The sequence below is a fragment of the Salvelinus namaycush genome, chromosome 42 (assembly GCF_016432855.1).
Source record: "Salvelinus namaycush isolate Seneca chromosome 42, SaNama_1.0, whole genome shotgun sequence".
Classification (NCBI taxonomy): Eukaryota; Metazoa; Chordata; class Actinopteri; order Salmoniformes; family Salmonidae; genus Salvelinus; species Salvelinus namaycush.
The window spans coordinates 8829561-8849374 of NC_052348.1; the positions used below are offsets into that span (position 1 = coordinate 8829561).

The window sequence follows — 19814 nt, forward strand, 5'->3', positions numbered from 1 at the left end:
CAATTGTCCTAATAGTCCACCCACTAAAACCTCCCCCATATCTAGGCCCAAGGCCATCAGACCATCTCCCTGACTCATGACGCACCTTTGTGTCCTAAGGCAAATCCTTGGCCGCCAATTGGCGTAGGCCAGAGGGAAATATGGGCAGACCCATGAAAACATAATTCAATACTGCCACCCTTCACTAACACATTCAAAGCACCGTAGGTCTATTGCATATCTATGAGGGTGCTTTTTAAGAGAACTAACCAAATAACATGGAAAACAGTCTGAAAAAATAAATAAATAATCATAATAGATCATATTAATAGAAATAATAACAGCACAATATTATACATTTATGCACATATTTAGAGAGTCCTAGCAACTCTATAAGCATGTCAGCCCCGCCTGCTCAGTTCATTGGATCCAATTGTTTGATACACAGTATCAGTCAAAAGTTTGGACACACCTACTCATTCCAGGGTTGTTGTTTTTTTTACTATTTTCTACATTGTAGAATAATAGTGAAGACATCAAAACTATGAAATAACAAATGGAAACATGTAGTAACCAAAAAAGTGTTAAACAAAATCCAAATATATTTTAGATTCTTCAAAGTAGCCACCCTTTGCCTTGATGACAGCTTTGCACACTCTTGGCATTCTCTCAACCAGCTTCACCTGGAATGCTTTTCCAACAGTCTTGAAGAAGGAGTTCCCAAATATGCTGAGCACTTGTTGGCTGCTTTTCCTTCAGTCTGCAGTCCAACTCATCCCAAACCATCTCAATTGGGTAGAAGTCGGGTGATTGTGGAAGCCAGGTCAATCTGATGCAGCACTCCATCACTCTCCTTCATGGTCAAATAGCCCTTACACAGCCTGGAGGTGTGTTGGGTCATTGTCCTGTTGAAAAACAAATGATAATCTCACTAAGCGCAGACCAGATGGGATGGCGTATCGCTGCAGAATGCTGTGGTAGCCATGCTGGTTAAGTGGTGGATTTGGCGTCGAAATGAGCAGAAAACAACCCCATACCTACTGTAAAATATGGTGGTGGATCTTTGATGTTATGGGGCTATTTTTCTTCCACTGGTCCTGGGGCCCTTGTTAATATCAACAGCATCATGACCCAGTACCAGCATTTTAGTCCAAAACCCGGTTGCCTCTGCCAGGAGGCCGAAACTTGGCGGCAAGTGGATCATCCAGCACACATAAAAATCCACAAATAAATGGTTAGTTGGCCACAAAATATTTTTTTTGCAATGGCCATCTCAGTCTCTGGATTTGAAAACCATTGAAAACCTATGGTTTGAATTGAAGTTGGCAGTCCATAAGCGCAGACAAAGGATATCAAGGATCTGGAAGGATTCTGTATGGAGGAATGGTATAAGATTCCTCCCAATGTGTTCTCCAACTCATAAAGCATTTCAGAAAAAGTATCGGTGCCATTAAGGTATTGAAAGGATCTAAAAACGGGTGTAAAACAAAATATTGTTCTCTGAGCAATTGTATTAGTATAATATAATATAATTTCCCCAATTTTTTTTGCATACAATGTAGCTCAGTATTTAAATGATTTATTTTGCTCATCTTTATCAAGGGTGTCAATAATTTCAGTGCCCCAGGTCCCCAGATGTGGTAGTCCAGCCCTGCTTACATCCTTGCCAATTGTAGACGGTGTCAATAGTGTACAATATAGCGTTGAGCATTGACAGTGGTACTTAACTTAAGCACCCTCTTTCCCCCAATCACTCTCTTAGGTGAAGGACATCTCATTGGAGGCCACAGGAGCTTTGTGAAGCCAGCGGGACACAACTTGTGGAGAGATGACCAACCCATAGCTGTAGATGAGGGGAGTGGAACCTCAACTCAGCATGTTATTGTGATAGAGGTTAGTGTCATAGTGTAACGTAAACAAATTACAGTGCATTAAATGTGGTCCGTTTATTTCAGAAAGGCTCCCCTCAGCTATTCACTTGTTTACATGTACATCCTTATTTATCTGCCATAGGGGAGCTTGTGAGACTTTGTTATCCAATTCAACTCATGTGCCGATAATAACCTCCTCTCTTCTTGTGTCAGTCTGCAGATGCAGAGGCTGCAGGTCCTGGAGGATTGTCTCTGGTCAAGCAGAAGAGGACTGGAGAGGAGGACCCACGACACAGCAGAGACATCCAGACTGGAGCAGCGGCGGGAGTGGCGCCCCCTGTCGCCACGGAGGACATCGCCACAGCGCCGCAGCCCAGGACCCAACGATGCATCACGGAGGTCAGTGGAACGCCGAACGCCGTCCTCAAGTCAGAGACGGACACAGAGACTGTAACTGTAACACACAGGCTCTTACACACAGGATCTGACCACAGATCAGACCCAGAGAGACTAGAGCTGGAGAATCTGCGCTGTCCTCCTGCTCCCAGCTCAGAATATTTACTTTACGGTAACCCGAGCCCTAGGATGGTTCATTCCCATCGGGACTCAGGTGACGTGTTAGAGACTGGCAATGATCCGTTTTGTTCTTACGCTACAGAGATGTACCCTGGCAACATGCCCTTGGGTTTAGAGACACAGACTGATCTGTCTAGAGGGGACAGGAACCAGTATAGTAGTAGTGCATATTCTGAAGGGTTCCTAGATAAGAAAGAGGAGGGTCTGGTCGTAGATGAAGTGACTGTGAAAGTAGAGGACGACACTCCTCTGATATGGAATGCAGACCAGACTCACTTAGGAGAAGGACACTCACAGGGCAGAGATTTCTTAGTTTACAGGGACAGTTTAGAGAAAAATGTAAATGTCGCCACCCAGTCCCATTTACACAGGCTCAGGGATCGGGACCCATTGTCCACGTCGATGGAGCCTTCCAATTCACACAGCCGTGTCCTTTTCGATCAGTTATTGAACTCAAAGGACCAAAGAGCCAAGGCTCGAGGAGGGGGAGCAACAGCAGGTGATAGTAAAGAAAAATGGTTCCTCTGCATGTTCTGTAACAAAGGCTTCAGCTGCCCCCAGAAGGTGGAGATCCACCAGAGGGTCCACACAGGGGTGAAATCCTTCAGCTGTACCCAGTGTCACATGCACTTCGCCCAGGCTAGCAGCCTAAAGAGGCACCAAAGGGTCCACACAGGGGTGAAACCATTCAGCTGTACCCAGTGTCACATGCGCTTCGCCCAGACTGGTGACCTGAAGAGGCACCAGAGGGTCCACACAGGAGAGAAGCCCTACAGCTGCCCCCAGTGTGAGAAGAGATTCTCCCACCAGCACCATCTGAAGATGCACCTGAAGGTCCACACGGGAGAGAGGCCATTCAGAGAGTAACTAACTAAGGATACACCAGCAGAAAAAAACACTCCACTATAACATAGAAAGTAACCATTCCACTCGATAGCTTCTGACTTTTACATCAAACCCTGCATTAGACAATGATACATTTTCAATGTTGTCAGCAGAAAGATCCACAGAAGCATTTTGAATAACGAGAGTAACAGATTTCAGTGTAGAATATTCCTGGGTAAAATATTGCATCCAGACATTGTGTGAGATAAAAGGCATATATAAGCCTAAAAAGTCTGTTACATATTGTGTTTGTACTGTGTAGGCCAGGGATTCTCAACTTGGGGGTCGCACAAATATCTAGTAGTAAAGCAAATCCTGAAGAGAGTACCGAGTGCAACGTGGAACCACTCCTTCCTACACAGGGAGGCATTGGCAGCGAAGGACATGGTGCCTGAGCTCCACGCCACTCTCCAGGATGTGATCAAGTGTGTCAACAATATCAAAAATAAAAGGTGTTTCCAGGCCTTCTGTAGGGATATGGGGAGCGAGCACCAGCAGGTGCTTTATCATGCAGAGGTCCGCTGGCTTCCAGTGGTAAAGTGTTGGGTCGCTTTTATGAGCTTCGAGCCGAGATTGCTGTGTCTCTTTAGGAAAACAAGTAATCTCTGCACAAACATTTCGATTGTAAGGAATGGCTCGCACAGTTTGCCTACCTGGCAGATAGTTTTGATCATCTGAATTTGCTCAAGTTGTCAATGCAAGGGAGGGGGCACAATTGATTTGAACAGAGGGACAAAGTGGATGCCTTCAATATGAAGCTTACCGTTTGGTCAAATCATGTTTCTAACAGGAGTATTGACATGTTTCCCAATGCTGATTTAGAGATTCAGAATCTGATCAACAAAGCGCTCGGCGACAGACTGAAAAAAAATGTTAAACAGCATCTTGTCAAGCTGCAGGGAAAGTTTTGCGACTACTTCCCCAAGGAGAAAAAAAGACGAGACGACTGGATATGGGACCCCTTTCGGGAGGAGATGGGAAGTGTCACGTTGCCAAGCAATGAAGAGGATCAGCTGGTGGAGCTGTCATTTGACCGCGGACTGAGCATGGGCGTCCCGGAAATGACACTGCCACAGTTCTGGTGCAGCTTAATGGGAGAGTATCCTGCTCTTGCCTGTCATGCAATCAGAATCATGCTACCGTTCAGCACCACCTATCTGTGTGAAAGTGGCTTCTCTGCTATGGCCAAGCTGAAAACTAAAAGCAGAAACAAACTGGAAATGTTTCAAACATTTAACCATTATTTAACTAGGCAAGTCAGTTAAGAACAAATTCTTATTTACAATGACGGCCTACCCTGGCCAAACCAGGACGTCGCTGGGCCAATTGTGTGCCGCCCTATGGTACTCCCAATCACAGCCTGGACAACCAGCATGACCTCCGAGTTGCCCTGTCAACCATTACCCCGAACTTCAATAAACGTATCAAACTGAAGAAACACCCCTAGCTTTCCCACTGATAGGCCACACACCCACCCACACACACACCCACACCCACACACACACACACACACACACACACACACACACACACACACACACACACACACACACACACGCCCACACACAATAAATAAACAGGTTCATGAGTTATTGTTCACTAGGTTAATTATTATTGTTAATTAATTCTGACATTCATATGACATGTTATTTAACTGGTTAAAAACGTATACCTTTAAACAAACTTTATGGTTGTGAAACTATTCACATGCTAATTGATGATTAAGAATTCCTAATGGTTGTTGTTTTTTCTATTTTAAAAACTGGTATGTGTTACTGTTCATTAACATTATTGGACTGGTTTTGATGTCATGTTCTGAGTCGGATAATGTATTACACCCCACTCCTGAACTGGTCTCCTAATTAAAATGGCTTATTCTCTTGAATTTACAATAAATGTTTTCTCAGTTAATATGGCTGTGTAATTACTTTCTTTAATACCATAGTAGTAGCCCATTGAGACAGTCTATTTTGCAAGTGAAGCCTGCCCAAGAAGGCAGCTGCAATACAACATTACAGAATGTAATCATCAACAGTCCATAATATTGGGTCGCGACTCAATTGTCATTGTAAAATGTTGGTCCCCAGGCAAAACCAGTTGAGAACCACTGGTGTAGGCTAAAATGAAATAGGCATTTGTGAACATCATACTTTCATTCCACTACAGAATTTTTTCTGTAGAGACACTTTTAATGAGAAAATGTATGCAGTTTATCAAGTTTATTCAGATTTTTAGTTGAGACGTGTATGTGTGGTTTTCATATGGTGTATTTAAAACTTGTTTAATAAACACAAAATTTGACTTTTCATTTTAAGACTTTCATTGTGACTCTCTTTAATATACCTCACATCTGATCTCACCCTATTCTGCATATACCCAGCAGCGCTTTATAACCAATATACACTTAAATATAAATAAATATACCCCCACACTAACAAACACCTACTGTACACAAAATATTTGTTCACAAAAGTAGTGCACTGGGCCTTTAATAGTCCTGTATTAGTGGAAGGATTTGATATTTGTCCAGGACCCCCCCCCCCTTTGACGAAAACAATTGCAGCACCCTCCCCCTCCCCCAGGTTTGACTGATGATGACTTTTGTATGTATTTTTACCCACAACATCATATTTATGTCCACCATAATGGGTTTAACAACAATTAAGTAATCCTGTAACTACAGTGTAGGACTCAGTAATCTGTATCATCTGTCTCTTCCAGGAGGAGGAGGCTCCAGAGGTGCTGCTGGTCAAGGAGGAGGGGTGTGAGGAGGGTCTGGGGAACTCTGAGGGGAACATGGTCATGGAGGACAACCAGACTTCACCTCCTGAACCCACAGAGGAACCAGCTGAGCAGCACAGGACCACACACAGTCTCACTGAGGTGAGCCCGCTGAACTACTGTCTGAATGGTATTATGGGGGTGCCACAGGGTTCAATTCTTGGGCCGACTCTTTTCTCTGTATATATCAATGATGTCGCTCTTACTGCTGGTGATTCTCTGATCCACCTCTACGCAGACGACACCATTCTGTATACTTCTGGCCCTTCTTTGGACACTGTGTTAACAAACCTCCAGACGAGCTTCAATGCCATACAACACTCCTTCCTTGGCCTCCAACTGCTCTTAAATGCTAGTAAAACTAAATGCATGCTCTTCAACCGATCGCTGCCCTCACCCGCCCGTCTGACTAGCATCACTACTCTGGACGGTTCTGACTTAGAATATGTGGACAACTACAAATACCTAGGTGTCTGGTTAGACTGTAAACTCTCCTTCCAGACTCACATTAAGCATCTCCAATCCAAAATTAAATCTAGAATTGGCTTCCTATTTCGCAACAAAGCATCCTTCACTCATGCTGCTAAACATACCCTCGTAAAACTGACTATCCTACCAATCCTTGACTTCGGCGATGTCATTTACAAAATAGCCTCCAACACTCTACTCAGCAAATTGGATGTAGTCTATCACACTACCATCCGTTTTGTCACCAAAGCCCCATATACTACCCACCACTACGACCTGTATGCTCTCGTTGGCTGGCCCTCGCTTAATATTCGTCGCCAAACCCACTGGCTCCAGGTCATCTAAAAGTCTTTGCTCGGTAAAGCCCCGCCTTATCTCAGCTCACTGGTCACCATAGCAACACCCACCCGTAGCACACGCTCCAGCAGGTATATTTCACTGGTCATCCCCAAAGCCAATTCCTCCTTTGGACGCCTTTCCTTCCACTTCTCTGCTGCCAATGACTGGAGCGAATTGCAAAAATCACTGAAGCTGGAGACTTATTTCTTCCTCACTAACTTTAAGCATCAGCTGTCAGAGCAGCTTACCGATCACTGCACCTGTACATAGCCCATCTGTAATAGCCCACCCAACTACCTCATTCCCAAAATTGTTATTTATTTTTGTTCTATTTGCACCCCAGTATCTCTACTTGCACATCATCATCTGCACATCTATCACTCCAGTGTTATTGCTAAATTGTAATTATTTTGCCACTATGGCCTATTTATTGCCTTACCTCCCTAATCTTACTACATTTTCACACACTGTATAAACATTTTTCAATTTTTTTTCTTCTATTGTGTTATTGACTGTACGTTTGTTTATTCCATGTGTAACTCTGTGTTGTTGTTTTTGTTGCACTGCTTTGCTTTACAACTGCTTGGCCAGGTCGCAGTTGTAAATGAGAACTTGTTCTCAACTGGCCTACCTGGTTAAATAAAAGTGACATTTAAAAAAAAATTAGGTCAGGTCCCATATCAAAAAGCCTCTCAGATTAGGAGTGCTGATCTAGGATCAGTTTGGCCTTTTCAATCATAATGAATAAGATTATATGGAAAGATCGTAGATCAGTACTCCTATTCTGAGGCTCTTTGTGGATCTGAGCCACGAAGAGAGCCTAGTCAAAAAGGGCGACTGCACTTCCTGATTTGGCCTTGTTTTTCATCAATGCGCAATGCTAGCGGCCATGACTGAAGGCAACGAGAGTTGTCTTCGGGGTGTGTTTTGATGTGGAGGCTCCTCAGTGGGGGAAGGGAGAGGACCTTCCTCAGTGAACTTCATAAAAATACAAATAGTGAAACAATAAAAAGTTCTCCTTTTTTAGATAACTAAACTAAATATAATCACATATCACCAAATAATTGATTAAAACACTGTTTGGCAATGAAGGTCTACAGTAGCCTTAACAGCACTCGCTTGGGTTGCACCATGGTGTAGCCGGAGGATAGCTAGTTTCCGTCCTCTTTTGAACAGTTTTTAAAATATTTTTTAAAATTATTTTTTACTTTGAACGCTTTTTCTCCCCAATTTCATGGGATCCAATTGGTAGTTACAGTTTTGTCTCTCCCTTACGGACTCGGGAGAGGCGTCCTCCAAAAACACGACCCAACCAAGCCGCACTGCTTCTTTACATAATGCCCGCTTAACCCAGAAGTCAGCCACACCAATGTGTCAGAGGAAACACCGTACACCTGGTGACCATGTCAGCGTGCATGCGCCCCGCCTGCCACAATAGTCGCTAGAGCGCGATGGGACAAGGACATCCCTGCCGGCCAAACCCTCCCCTAACCCAGACGATGCTGGGCCAATTGTGCGCCACCCCATGCGTCTCGAGGTTGCGGCCGGCTGCGACAGAGGCTGGACTCGAACTGGAGCATGGGCTCAAACTGCGATGCAGTGCCTTAGACCACTGTGCCACTCGGGAGGCCCCTCTGAACAATTTTGAACAAATTAATTTCTTAAAAAATGAGGGAGAAGTAAGAGAGAGAGAGCTAGTTATATTTAGTCGTCTTTTTTTTCACTTTCACTTATCTAGCTAGCTAGCGAATGCAGCTAGCTAGCTAGTTTAGCCTACTCAAACACCCGGCTCAAACAGCGAGGGATACTATGTTAGCTAGCTGGCTATTGCTATCACTGGAACTCTTCTGAGTCAAGTTAAGCTTTTGTTTTTATTAATTTATTGCCACCGGGGCCCGCCGGTGTAACTGCTAAACTGCTTGCTGTACACTGTAACATTTGTAGCTGGTTTATTAACGCATAAGTTCTAGTAGCTAGCTATGTTGACTATGACTTTAGGTGACAACTATGTAGGCTGTGTGTATCGGTTAGCAGTTATGGAATGAAGGTTTGATTTGGAGAAAAAAAAAAAATTCTGGTCACATACAGCTGTTGTGTTGTGCACTGAAGTCCACAAGCGAAGGGAAAAGTTGCGAGGACGAGCGCATAGATGCGAGTAGGAATTATACACTGGGCAAATTATCATGCTTTTTGTATGTAGCTGCTATGAAAGGGAACTGTGTTTGCGGTGATCAGGCGTGTATTCATTCTGATGATTCTGTTGAAAAACATTTCTTAAACGGAAGCAAACGGAACAAAACGGGAATAAACATACCTATATTTGTCCAATAGAAACTCTCATTTGCAACTGTTGGACTAATGACTACACCATAGATCAGCTAGATGCAGGCAAGAGTGTGCAAGGTGGTATTGAATGTGTCAACCTTCTGGATTACTCACATTTTTCTCTTGACCTTTTGTAGCAACCTCATGATGGGTATAGGGAACATTTGAGTATCATGTAGTATCCTAAACCTGTCGATTGTTACATTGAGCTGGGTGAATAAAATATGAATGACAGTCATTCAATATGCTGTAATAGAAGTAAGGCCATGCTCATAAAAAAAATCATCCTCTCTCATCTTAAATGGCACCGACCGTCACTGGATTTGATGTGGGTGTTTCTTTGCCATTAAATCACAACAAACAAGGGTAGTAGTGAGTACAGCGAGGTAAGCTAAGCTAATTTTGCTATGAAGAGAACAAAGTTTTGAAGTTGAGGCCTTTCTCCCCCGACAGTCAGCTAATTGACCATTTGCTTAGCCCCGCCCTAGAATTTTGGGTAACCAATCGCCATGCTCCAATGGATTTCAACTGTTGTCAAGTCCTCGGACAAGCTCACGCTTAAATTGCATGAAAGCCAGTGAGTGCTATGGCAAAGTGATAATTGTTTGTGTTTCTGCTGGTCAGAGGCAGCAGGCGCTCCACGTTAAATGAATGGGGACAAGAGAGGTGATTCGTTTTGCTCTCAAGGAAGGGTGCCATTGAGAGGAGTGATTACTGGGGTAGGGGTAAATGTGAAAGTTGACCAACTGAAGGGGAAGATTCCCGGTGTTTATAATGCTCGTCATTTGGTGCGACACAAACAGGGAGGGTGAGTGGTGAAACAGAAGAGTCACTGGCTGTCCTTTTGAGTTTTGATGTTGAGTCTTTGCCCGACAAAGGGATGTTAGGATATATAAGTTATCCCGTACAAGCTTTTGTGCCAAATACATTACGTTGTTACAGGTGTCAAGCTTAAGTGCAGTGGCAGCAGAGTCTAGGAGGGAGGTTCCTAGATGTGAGAAGTGTGCAGAAGGGCATGAGACAAAGGAATGTGTAGCATTGGGGAAAGTAGTGGTATGTGTTAATTGTAGGGGTGCCCATGGGGCTGGGCATCAGAAATGTCCCGTGCGAGAGAGGCAGGTTGAGGTTTCCAGGGTTAGAGTAGTGCAGAAGTTGTCGTATGCTGAGGCAGTGAAGAAAGTAGGGGAAGATGGGTCAAGGGGGAGGGATCCTTAGAAGAATGGTGTGAGTAGTAGATCTGTACCAGTACAGAGGGATAGGGCAACAAGTGATATATGTTTCAGTAAGATTGGATTTTTGGCATTTATAGCAATGATTATCAACTGTACTGCAGGGATGGAACGTAAATCACAGAAAATGGAGGTGGTGGTGGCAGATTCAGAGAGATATTTGGGTGTGCGAGACTTGACATCAGAAGAGTTACAGGGTGTGTTAAGTGGTGGTGTCCCATCCTTTCAGGCTGTTGGCCTGAGGTAGCACTAAATCGTTTTAAATAGTGGAGTAGGGTGGTGGTTTGTAGTGAGTGTAGGGTTAGATGGTATGGTATTTATTGATTTATATATTAAATGAACTCAGCAAAAAAAGAAACGGCCCTTTTTCAGGACCCTGTCTTTCAAAGATAATTCGTAAAAATCCAATTAACTTCACAGATCTTCATTGTAAGGGGTTTAAACACTGTTTCCCATGCAATTAATGAACATGCACCTGTGGAATGGTCGTTAAGACACTAACAGCTTACAGACGGTAGGCAATTAAGGTCACAGTTATGAAAACTTAGGACACTAAAGGGGCCTTTCTACTGACTCTGAAAACACCAAAAGATAGATGCCCAGGGTCCCTGCTCATCTGCGTGAATGTGCCTTAGGCATGCTGCATTGAGGCATGAGGACTGCAGATGTGGCCAGGGCAATAAATTGCAATGTCCGTACTGTGAGACGCCCAAGACAGCGCTACAGGGAGACAGGACGGACAGCTGATCATCCTCGCAGTGGCAGACCACGTGTAACAAACCTGCACAGGATCGGTACATCCGAAAATCACACCTGCGGGACAGGTACAGGATGGCAACAACAACTGCACCAAGTTACTCTAGGAACGCACAATCCCTCCATCAGTGCTCAGACTGTCCGCAATAGGCTGAGAGAGGCTGGACTGAGGGCTTGTAGGCCTGTTGTAAGGCAGGTCCTCACCAGACATCACCGGCAACAACGTTGTATATGGGCACAAACCCACCGTTGCTGGACCAGACAGGACTGGCAAAAAGTGCTCTTCACTGACGAGTCACGGTTTTGTCTCACCAGGGGTGATGGTCGGATTCGCATTTATCATCGAAGGAATGAGCGTTACACCGAGGCCTGTACTCTGGAGCGGGATCGATTTGGAGGTGGAGGGTCTGTCATGGTCTGGGGCAGTGTGTCACAGCATCATCGGACTGAGCTTGTTGTCATTGCAGGCAATCTCAACGCTATGCGTTACAGGAAAGACATCATCCTCCCTAATGTGGTACCCTTCCTGCAGGCTCATCCTGACATGACCCTCCATCATGATAATGCCACCAGCCATACTAATCGTTCTGTGCGTGATTTCCTACAAGACAGGAATGTCAGTGTTCTGCCATGGCCAGCGAAGAGCCTGGATCTCAATCCCATTGAGCACGTCTTGGACCTGTTGGATCGGAGGGTGAGAGCAAGGGCCATTCCTCCCAGAAATGTCTGGGAACTTGCAGGTGCCTTGGTAGAAGAGTGGGGTAACATCTCACAGCAAGAACTGGCAAATCTGGTGCAGTCCATGAGGAGGAGATGCACTGCAGTACTTAATGGAGCTGGTGGCCACACCAGATACTGACTGTTACTTTTGATTTTGATTCTCCCTGTGTTCAAGGACACATTGTTCCATTTCTGTTAATCACATGTCTGTGGAACTTGTTCAGTTTATGTCTCAGTTGTTGAATCTTATGTTCATACAAATATTTACACATGTTAAGTTTGCGGAAAATAAATGAAGTTGACAGCAAGAGGACGTTTCTTTTTTTTGCTGAGTTTATTTTATTTTTTTAAGCAATGTATAAGGGAGTTATACTCCAGTCTAGTAGGTGGTGGTAATGCAACATTTATTTAATGCCAACCGCCATTAAACCTCATCGAAGAAGGGCTGTGGCAAAAAAAGTATGTTTGCATGGCTAAATCATTTAACAGTGCACCAGGAGTACTTGTTACTGTGATTCCTGAAATGCAGAGCCTGTTGGAGTATTTTTTGAATCCAAAATTATACTTTTGTTACATTGTTTGCTAGCTTAGCTGGTTAGCTAGCTCTCAGTCTCATTGACCACCACTTGTTTTCTCAAAAGGTAATGTTAGCTAGCTAAGTTAGCAATGTTATGAATACAAATCCCATCTGCTGTCAACATCAGTATACGATTTGAGAGCACTAGTTAGCTCAAAAAGCAGTTATAGCTTTGACTGAATGCTGACAGTTAATTCAGAACCAGTCAGTGGCTACCTAGCTACACTACAAATATAATTTTACCAGGTTCCCGTGAAGTGGTTGTAATGACAGTCCACCACAACATACCCAAGAGTTTCCTGATTAACCAGGGGTAGTCTGTGTTTAATCTCATTGTATTAGAAACACAGTTTGAGATCACCATGAGGGGATTTCGGCAGTGGTTGAATGGGGAATTGGGCATCCCGGGAAAATGTTGTCCGAGGTGGCAAAAGTAACCAAGGTGGGTGCGTGGCTTAGCGAAGGGTCAATTCAGTTTTATGTAGGCTAAAGCCTGCGCTGACCTTGTGTTTAGCCAAGCTGTCATCAGCTAGCTAGCATAGCTTGGTGATAGCTGCAGCTGGCATCTTATCTAGCTGAAATTTCTCTGTCAAATTAGTTATGGCAAGGTAGCAACGTAGCAAGAGCCAGTAAGTTTCCATCCAACCTTTTTATATGAGTCAAGTACATGTCGGATCAGAAATGTCAGGACAGGCCTGATGGAAACAACACATTTGACGGTAAACGTTACAAATGTGGACAAAACAACATTTGGTGAAAACGCCTTTATGCACAAATATTGATATAATATCCATCATATCGAAGTAAACTTGGAGTCACACAATGATATATTGTGTGATCCTCCCACTACGACTAAGGAAACAATGCAGTTTATTAGGCTACAGATGAAATAAGTTATGATGAACCTCACAGGGTGGTGAACGTGCTAGATGGTCCTTTCCGATAAATATTGAGGGTCTTATTCTGGTGACATGATGATCGATGCTTGGCCGCCATCTGACAAGTAAAAATACTCTTGCTCTTTTGTCCATAATAATCTCATCATGTGGGCTATACCCGTATTTCATCTGCGAGCTGTTGGCTAGTTCGCACGTGCCAAGACCTGAGTGGGCACATTCTCTATATAAAGCAACATATTTTGTGACAGAACCATCAGTGTATCTGAAAATGCAATGGAAACCCATTTAACTTGTATTTTTTAAATTAATTACTTGGGAATTTGTCGCCAATCTGTCACCAATTGGATGGAACCTAGCTAGTGTCCGGAATGTGTTTCATAAGACACTCGTTCTATAACACCTTGCTACAAAAGTATTTTGCAACTTAGTTTCAACGTTTCATCGCTTCATGTAAATACATGTTACTGTGGAAATGGTATCAACTGCAAGTTTAGCTGTCCTACAACACAATATTCTATAACTGGCTAGTTTTGTGTCATCTTGTCTATACTTATATCCGCTGTTAGATCTTTCCGGGGGACAAATCCCAGAGCTACTAATATTCCGACAACAGTTGTAGGCTACATGTGGACATGATGATGCTGATTCATGATTTAGACTGGCTGAGAAAATCTGCCTGCCTATCTGTCTGTTTTGTCCCGACTCCCAACACGTTCATTACTATGGGAAACCTGGAGATCGAATTTGAATATTGAAACAATGTTGCAAATGTTGGAGAGACAGACAGAAAGGTTTATACAAATCTCCGCTGTTGAAAACTAAATGTTAGTCTAAAAGAAATGTGAGATAATGTCAAGATGTCTTTTTATAGTGGAGATCAAGTTTATAAATTGCCTGGCTGGGCTGATGAGACAGTGGATTGCGCAGTCAGGTGGAACAGAGTAAATAGTCATTTTAATGTCATAGATTTAGCCGGTGGTAACTTGTGGAATTGACACTGCCTGGAATGCGGTTTTAACCAATCAGCATTCAGGATTAGAACCACCCGTTGTATAATTATCCCCCCAAAAATCGATGTGTGTTCATGTTACAAAGACAAAACATTGTGTGCTGTAAATATCATATTGGTGTACTTATAAAGACAATATGCCTACACTTACCTAGCAAATCCCTTACAAAAAAAGATTGCCGTTTTGAAACTGCAGTAAAAGTGCAGTAACTGCAGTCGACTGGTATTTTGGACTGTAACTGCATTTACACTGAAAACCTTCTGGTATTTTGGATGCAGTAATTGCAGAATAACTAACTAAGTTGTGTGTAGAGTGCAACTTCAGCTATCTATCCATTACTAGAATGTCATTCTATTTGTCTTTTTGGCCAAATCTATGGATGTGGCTGTCAAACCACCCAGCTCTCTGGGTGAGGTTCTGTCTTCAAGTCTCCAATGGGTGGTGAAGTCCCTTCCATCTATGTAATCTATTACAGGTTATAGACAGGTGTAGTCAGGTGGCAGGAGGGGTGGAGTGCATGACATTCCATCTTGGATATGACAGAGTTTGCCTCAACCCATGGGTCCAACAGACAGAGTTCAATAACTACAGGCAGATGTGAGATGCAGGAGGATGGCACTCTTCTCATACCACTCTGTAGGCTACTGACCAATTCCAAGCTTCCTCCAGGAAGTTTTGCATCGGTCAGTAGCCTGTGGAGTAATATGAAGGGTGCATTTACTGAACTTGTGTAAATATTCTAAACAATGTGTTTTGATATCTTTCAAGTTTAACAGTTCCATGTAGAATAATGGATACTTCGCATAATACTTTAGAAGCAGTGTTCTGCTAATATAACAACGTGCAAATATTTCACCTTCCTGTATGGTGTCCCATATAAGACGGGAGTTCCATGACATGTTTGAAGAATAAACAGCCCCCCCAATTGTATTGCTTAGTGCAAGGTCTCTCCCAATTCAGACATCGGTATCAACCTGTCTTTCAGTCAGATTCCATTTCAAAAGCATCTCTTCTGTCCATCTATAGAAAAACGAGGAAGAGTTGACGAGTGACACATGTATTGAAACTGTGATATTACTAAACACTTGCGATGTACTGTCTTGTTAGTAATCAACTTTTGAGCTGTTTGCCAAAGCCTGATGGGCATGATCAGCTCCAGGCCCCTCTTCACACATTCTGGTCATGAAGGAGCCCGACTTCGGCTCCTATATCCGACCCAGCTCCTATATCACAGAGGGAGGGAGAGAAAGACTGTCACCATACAGTCATGGAAGCCAACAGTAAATACACGGTTGAACATAGCCAATCAGAGTGCCAGCATAGCACAGACTGGTTGGCATTACTCACTCGGGCCCAGGAGTAGTCCATACAAGAAACACATACACACACGGCACTGATTACATTATCAGTGGTAGTTGGGTGAATTCCAGGACAGATAGTATTTTGACCATTGACCAGATCCAATGTGACCAACCTGATTCAAGTGTCCTCCATTACTCTGAAGCGGGACTGGTGTCTGGCCACTGCCTCAGCCTTCTGTAACAGCTCCTAACGTTAGCTAGCCAGTTTGAGTTAAACATTATTGAAAGCAAGCTGGCTACATCCTATGCCAATGGGCTACAGTTATCTGCTGTTAGCAAGGTAGCTAACGTTAGCAACATGTATGCACATCTTCCTCAGACATGCTACATTACATCACATTTCATGTTAAATTGATTAGGCAGAGCAAACCCGTTTTGGTGATTTCTGGCATATCATCAAAACATGTTTTTTTTTATATCAAAATAAATCAATGAAGGTCATGCTTAGGTGAATAAACTATAAAGGAAAATACATGGCTGCAGTTTACACTTGATTCATGAAATTTTGTTTTTAGAAAAGGGGCATTTTTCAAAAGTACCGGGGTAACTGCCCCCCCCCCCCCCCCCCATATCCCCACTATGAGGAGATTTGATGTAAAGTCCCTCTTTTTAACTCACCTGCACATATACATTTCCTTTATTGTTTCTTTGTTGTTCCTTTTACATACAATCCATTATGTACAAATTGCACTAAATATGATTTGAACAATAGAATATGTTAAAATTACATTCAGGAGCAAAAGGTTTTCAATAGTTGTTTTTAATTCATAAAAAAAAAAATCTTTGGGATATAATATTAGAATGGAATATAAATAATAACATTAAATAACATTGGGATATAACATTTATTAACAACTAAGTAACTCAGTGTAACATTGATGTGGCAACTCTTATGCTTTGCTATTGCACGATTTTAATTTGTACCTGTAGGTCACAAATAAAGCTATCCCCAGTAAAATTAGAGCACAACTCATGAGCCCACCTCCTGCACTGCTCACCCCTAATCCAATCCCCACCTGTGACTGAAAACAGGGGGAGAGATGCCAATTGAAAAGCTCTCTCTTAAAAATGTAGATAGCTATCTAACTTAGCCTTATGACATAAAAGGCTATAATGCTGCATTAACTGTAAAGCTATATCAGTCACTAGTGGAAACATTTACAACTAAAATGTAGTTATGTTATCTTTTTTATGTATTTTACCTCAGACGATTTGGTAGTAAGGTTGCTAGCTAGTACTCCTAGCAGCTTATGCTAACTAGCTAGCTGGCTAGCATTTACTGCTGGTGAAGTTGCAAGCTAGCAGGTTAGCATAAACTAGAGCTAACTAACTAAGTCATTGTCTAAATGACAGGTAGAAACACACCCATAACCATAAAGGGGTAACTAGCCCCCAGGGCCCAGTTACCCCCTAGGTTGGGGGGAGGGGCGAGTTGCCCCCAAAACACTCATCGAACATATTACTACTTTACTCAAAAATGAAGTGGATTATTTATTTTAAGGCTGTTATTTCAAGTCCAGGCTCTATCGGGAGACCCATGGGGCGGCGCACAATTGGCCCAGCGTTGTCTGGGTTAGGGAAGGTTTTTGGCCGGCAGGGATCTCCTTGTCCCATCGCGCACTAGTGACTCCTGTGGTGGGCCGGGTGCAGTGCACGCTGACATGGTCGCCAGGTGTACGGTGTTTCCCCCGACACATTGGTGTGGCTGTCTTCCGGGTTAAGTGGGCATTGTGTCAAGAAGCAATGCGGCTTGGTTGGGTTGTGTTTCGGAGGATGCACGGCTCTTGACCTTCGCCTCTCCTGAGTTCGTACGGGAGTTGCAGCGATGAGACAAGACTTTAATTACCAATTGAATACCACGAAATTGGGGGTAAAAAAATATATATATTTAAAATATATATTTTTAAAAAATATATATATATTTTTAAAAAAATATATATATATTAAAAAATATATATGGATCTAACTTCATTGGAATATATCTACAACGTTTTCAAAATTTCAAAAGATTAGATCAACTTACCACAAAATCATTTTGTTGAAATATCTCCAAAGGTTCTGATGAAATATTTTGTTCAGCAAGAACAGTGACAGCCAGGGAAAATGTTTGGTGACATCTTGCGGTCTTAATGTGAATTACAGGGGGGTGGGCAGTTACCCCCAATGACCATTTTTTTTAAACGAGCATCTTATGAACTGCACACACACCAAAAACCCTGTTTTGACAAGTGGCAATAAATCACTGATATCGATTAGGGGGAAAATCAGGTTGTACACACTGTTGTACCTAACACAGCTAAAACAAACACTGGAGATATTTGTTACATCCAGTGGCGACCCATCATTCAGGGCAGATGGGGCTCTGTTTTGAGCCCCACATTTTTAGCAAATAATTTGGTCTATTTTCCCCTCTTAATTTCACCTACTGTTCTGACTTGGTGGTGCACATGTAGACTATAACCTGTTTTAGAGAAATGTAATCATTGAATATTGTAAGAGCTTTCATTGTCTGCTTATATGCCCCATTTATTTATCCTACAGTTCTGACTTGGTGTACACGGAGAATACTGTAAGAAAGGGCCATTTTCTGAATTCTGTCGCTGTACATTTCAAAGATGCTGAACAAATAGTTATATTGACTACGTCCGTCCTAGCTCGCTCATTAATGTCTTAATCGAAATTACGGATGGCCTTTTATCTGCTCGTCGTCCCCTTATGCCATAGTTTGTACATCTCAGTTGTCAGTAGAAACCACATTTGTTTAACCTGTCTAGGACTGGAACCCCTCGCCAACAGCCAATGAAATTGCAGGGCGCCAAATTCAATCAACAGAAATCTCATAATAAAATTTTCTCAAACATACAAGTATTAAACACCATTTTAAAGATAAAATTCTCGTTAATCCAACCACAGTGTCCGATTTAAAAAAAAAAAAAAAAAAAGCTTTTCGGCGAAAGCAGAACATATCATTATGTTAGGTCAGCAACTAGTCACAGAAAGCATACAACGATTTTCCAACCAAAGAGAGGAGTCACAAAAAGCAGAAATATTGATCAAATTAATCACTACCCTTTGATATTCTTCATCAGATGACACTCCCGGGACAACATGTTACACAATACATGTATGTTTGTGCAATGGAACAGCAATAGAACAGAGCTCGCTCTCACGTGAACGAGCGTCACGAGCTCAAGGCATTCTGGCAGACCTCTGACTCGTTCCCCTCTCATTCGGCCTCACTTCACAGTAGAAGCATCAAACAAGGTTCTATAGGCTGTTGACAACTAGTGGACGCCTTAGGAAGTGCAACATGACCCATATCCCACTCTATCTTCAATAGGGAATGAGTTGAAAAACGACCAACCTCAGATTTCCCACTTCCTGGTTGGATTTTTTCTCAGGTTTTTGCCTGCCATATGAGTTCTGTTATACTCACAAACATCATTCAAACATCATTCAGAGTGTTTTCTATCCAAATCTACTAATACTATGGATATATTAGCAACTGGGACTGAGTAGCAGGCAGTTTACTCTGGGCCCGCTTTTCATCCAAACGTGAAAATGCTGCCCCCTATCCATAACTTAAGCAAGTCAGCCAAATCAGCTATGCCCCACCAAGATTTACATGCTAAAATTGCCACTGGTTACAGAACAACCTGCAGAAGACAGTCAGCTACATTTTTGAGTGATGCATTTTGATTTGGGGGTCGCCAAAATGGAAAGAGAAACGTTTCACTTATTTGTCGATATCATGTTGAAATCAATTGGACGAGAGTGGGGAGATGAGGATGCATGTACTGCAACATGCGTAATGGAAACGGCAGAAATAGACATTTTCTAAAGATTGACAACCGTTTTATCCATTCAACGGGTGGATTTTTCTTTATTGTAACAAATGATAATGAACTGTGTTTTTTTAAATAAATTATTGCCGAATAATTTAAGGCACGTGATGTCAAAATGTAGACCTTACTATAAAAATAATGTTTCTTTGCAGGATCTTTGTCCTGACTTTGAAGAATTGCTGAATTGCTTCCA

General features: G+C 42.7%; 1 protein-coding gene and 1 pseudogene across 1 annotated transcript in view; both read left to right on the top strand.

Annotated features, from left to right (window-relative positions):
* LOC120034801 (zinc finger protein GLI4-like) overlaps nucleotides 1-19814 on the top strand; it is a 320522-nt gene that overhangs the window by 146412 nt on the left and 154296 nt on the right. The window lies entirely within an intron of this gene.
* LOC120034861 overlaps nucleotides 1-19814 on the top strand; it is a 30610-nt pseudogene that overhangs the window by 4452 nt on the left and 6344 nt on the right.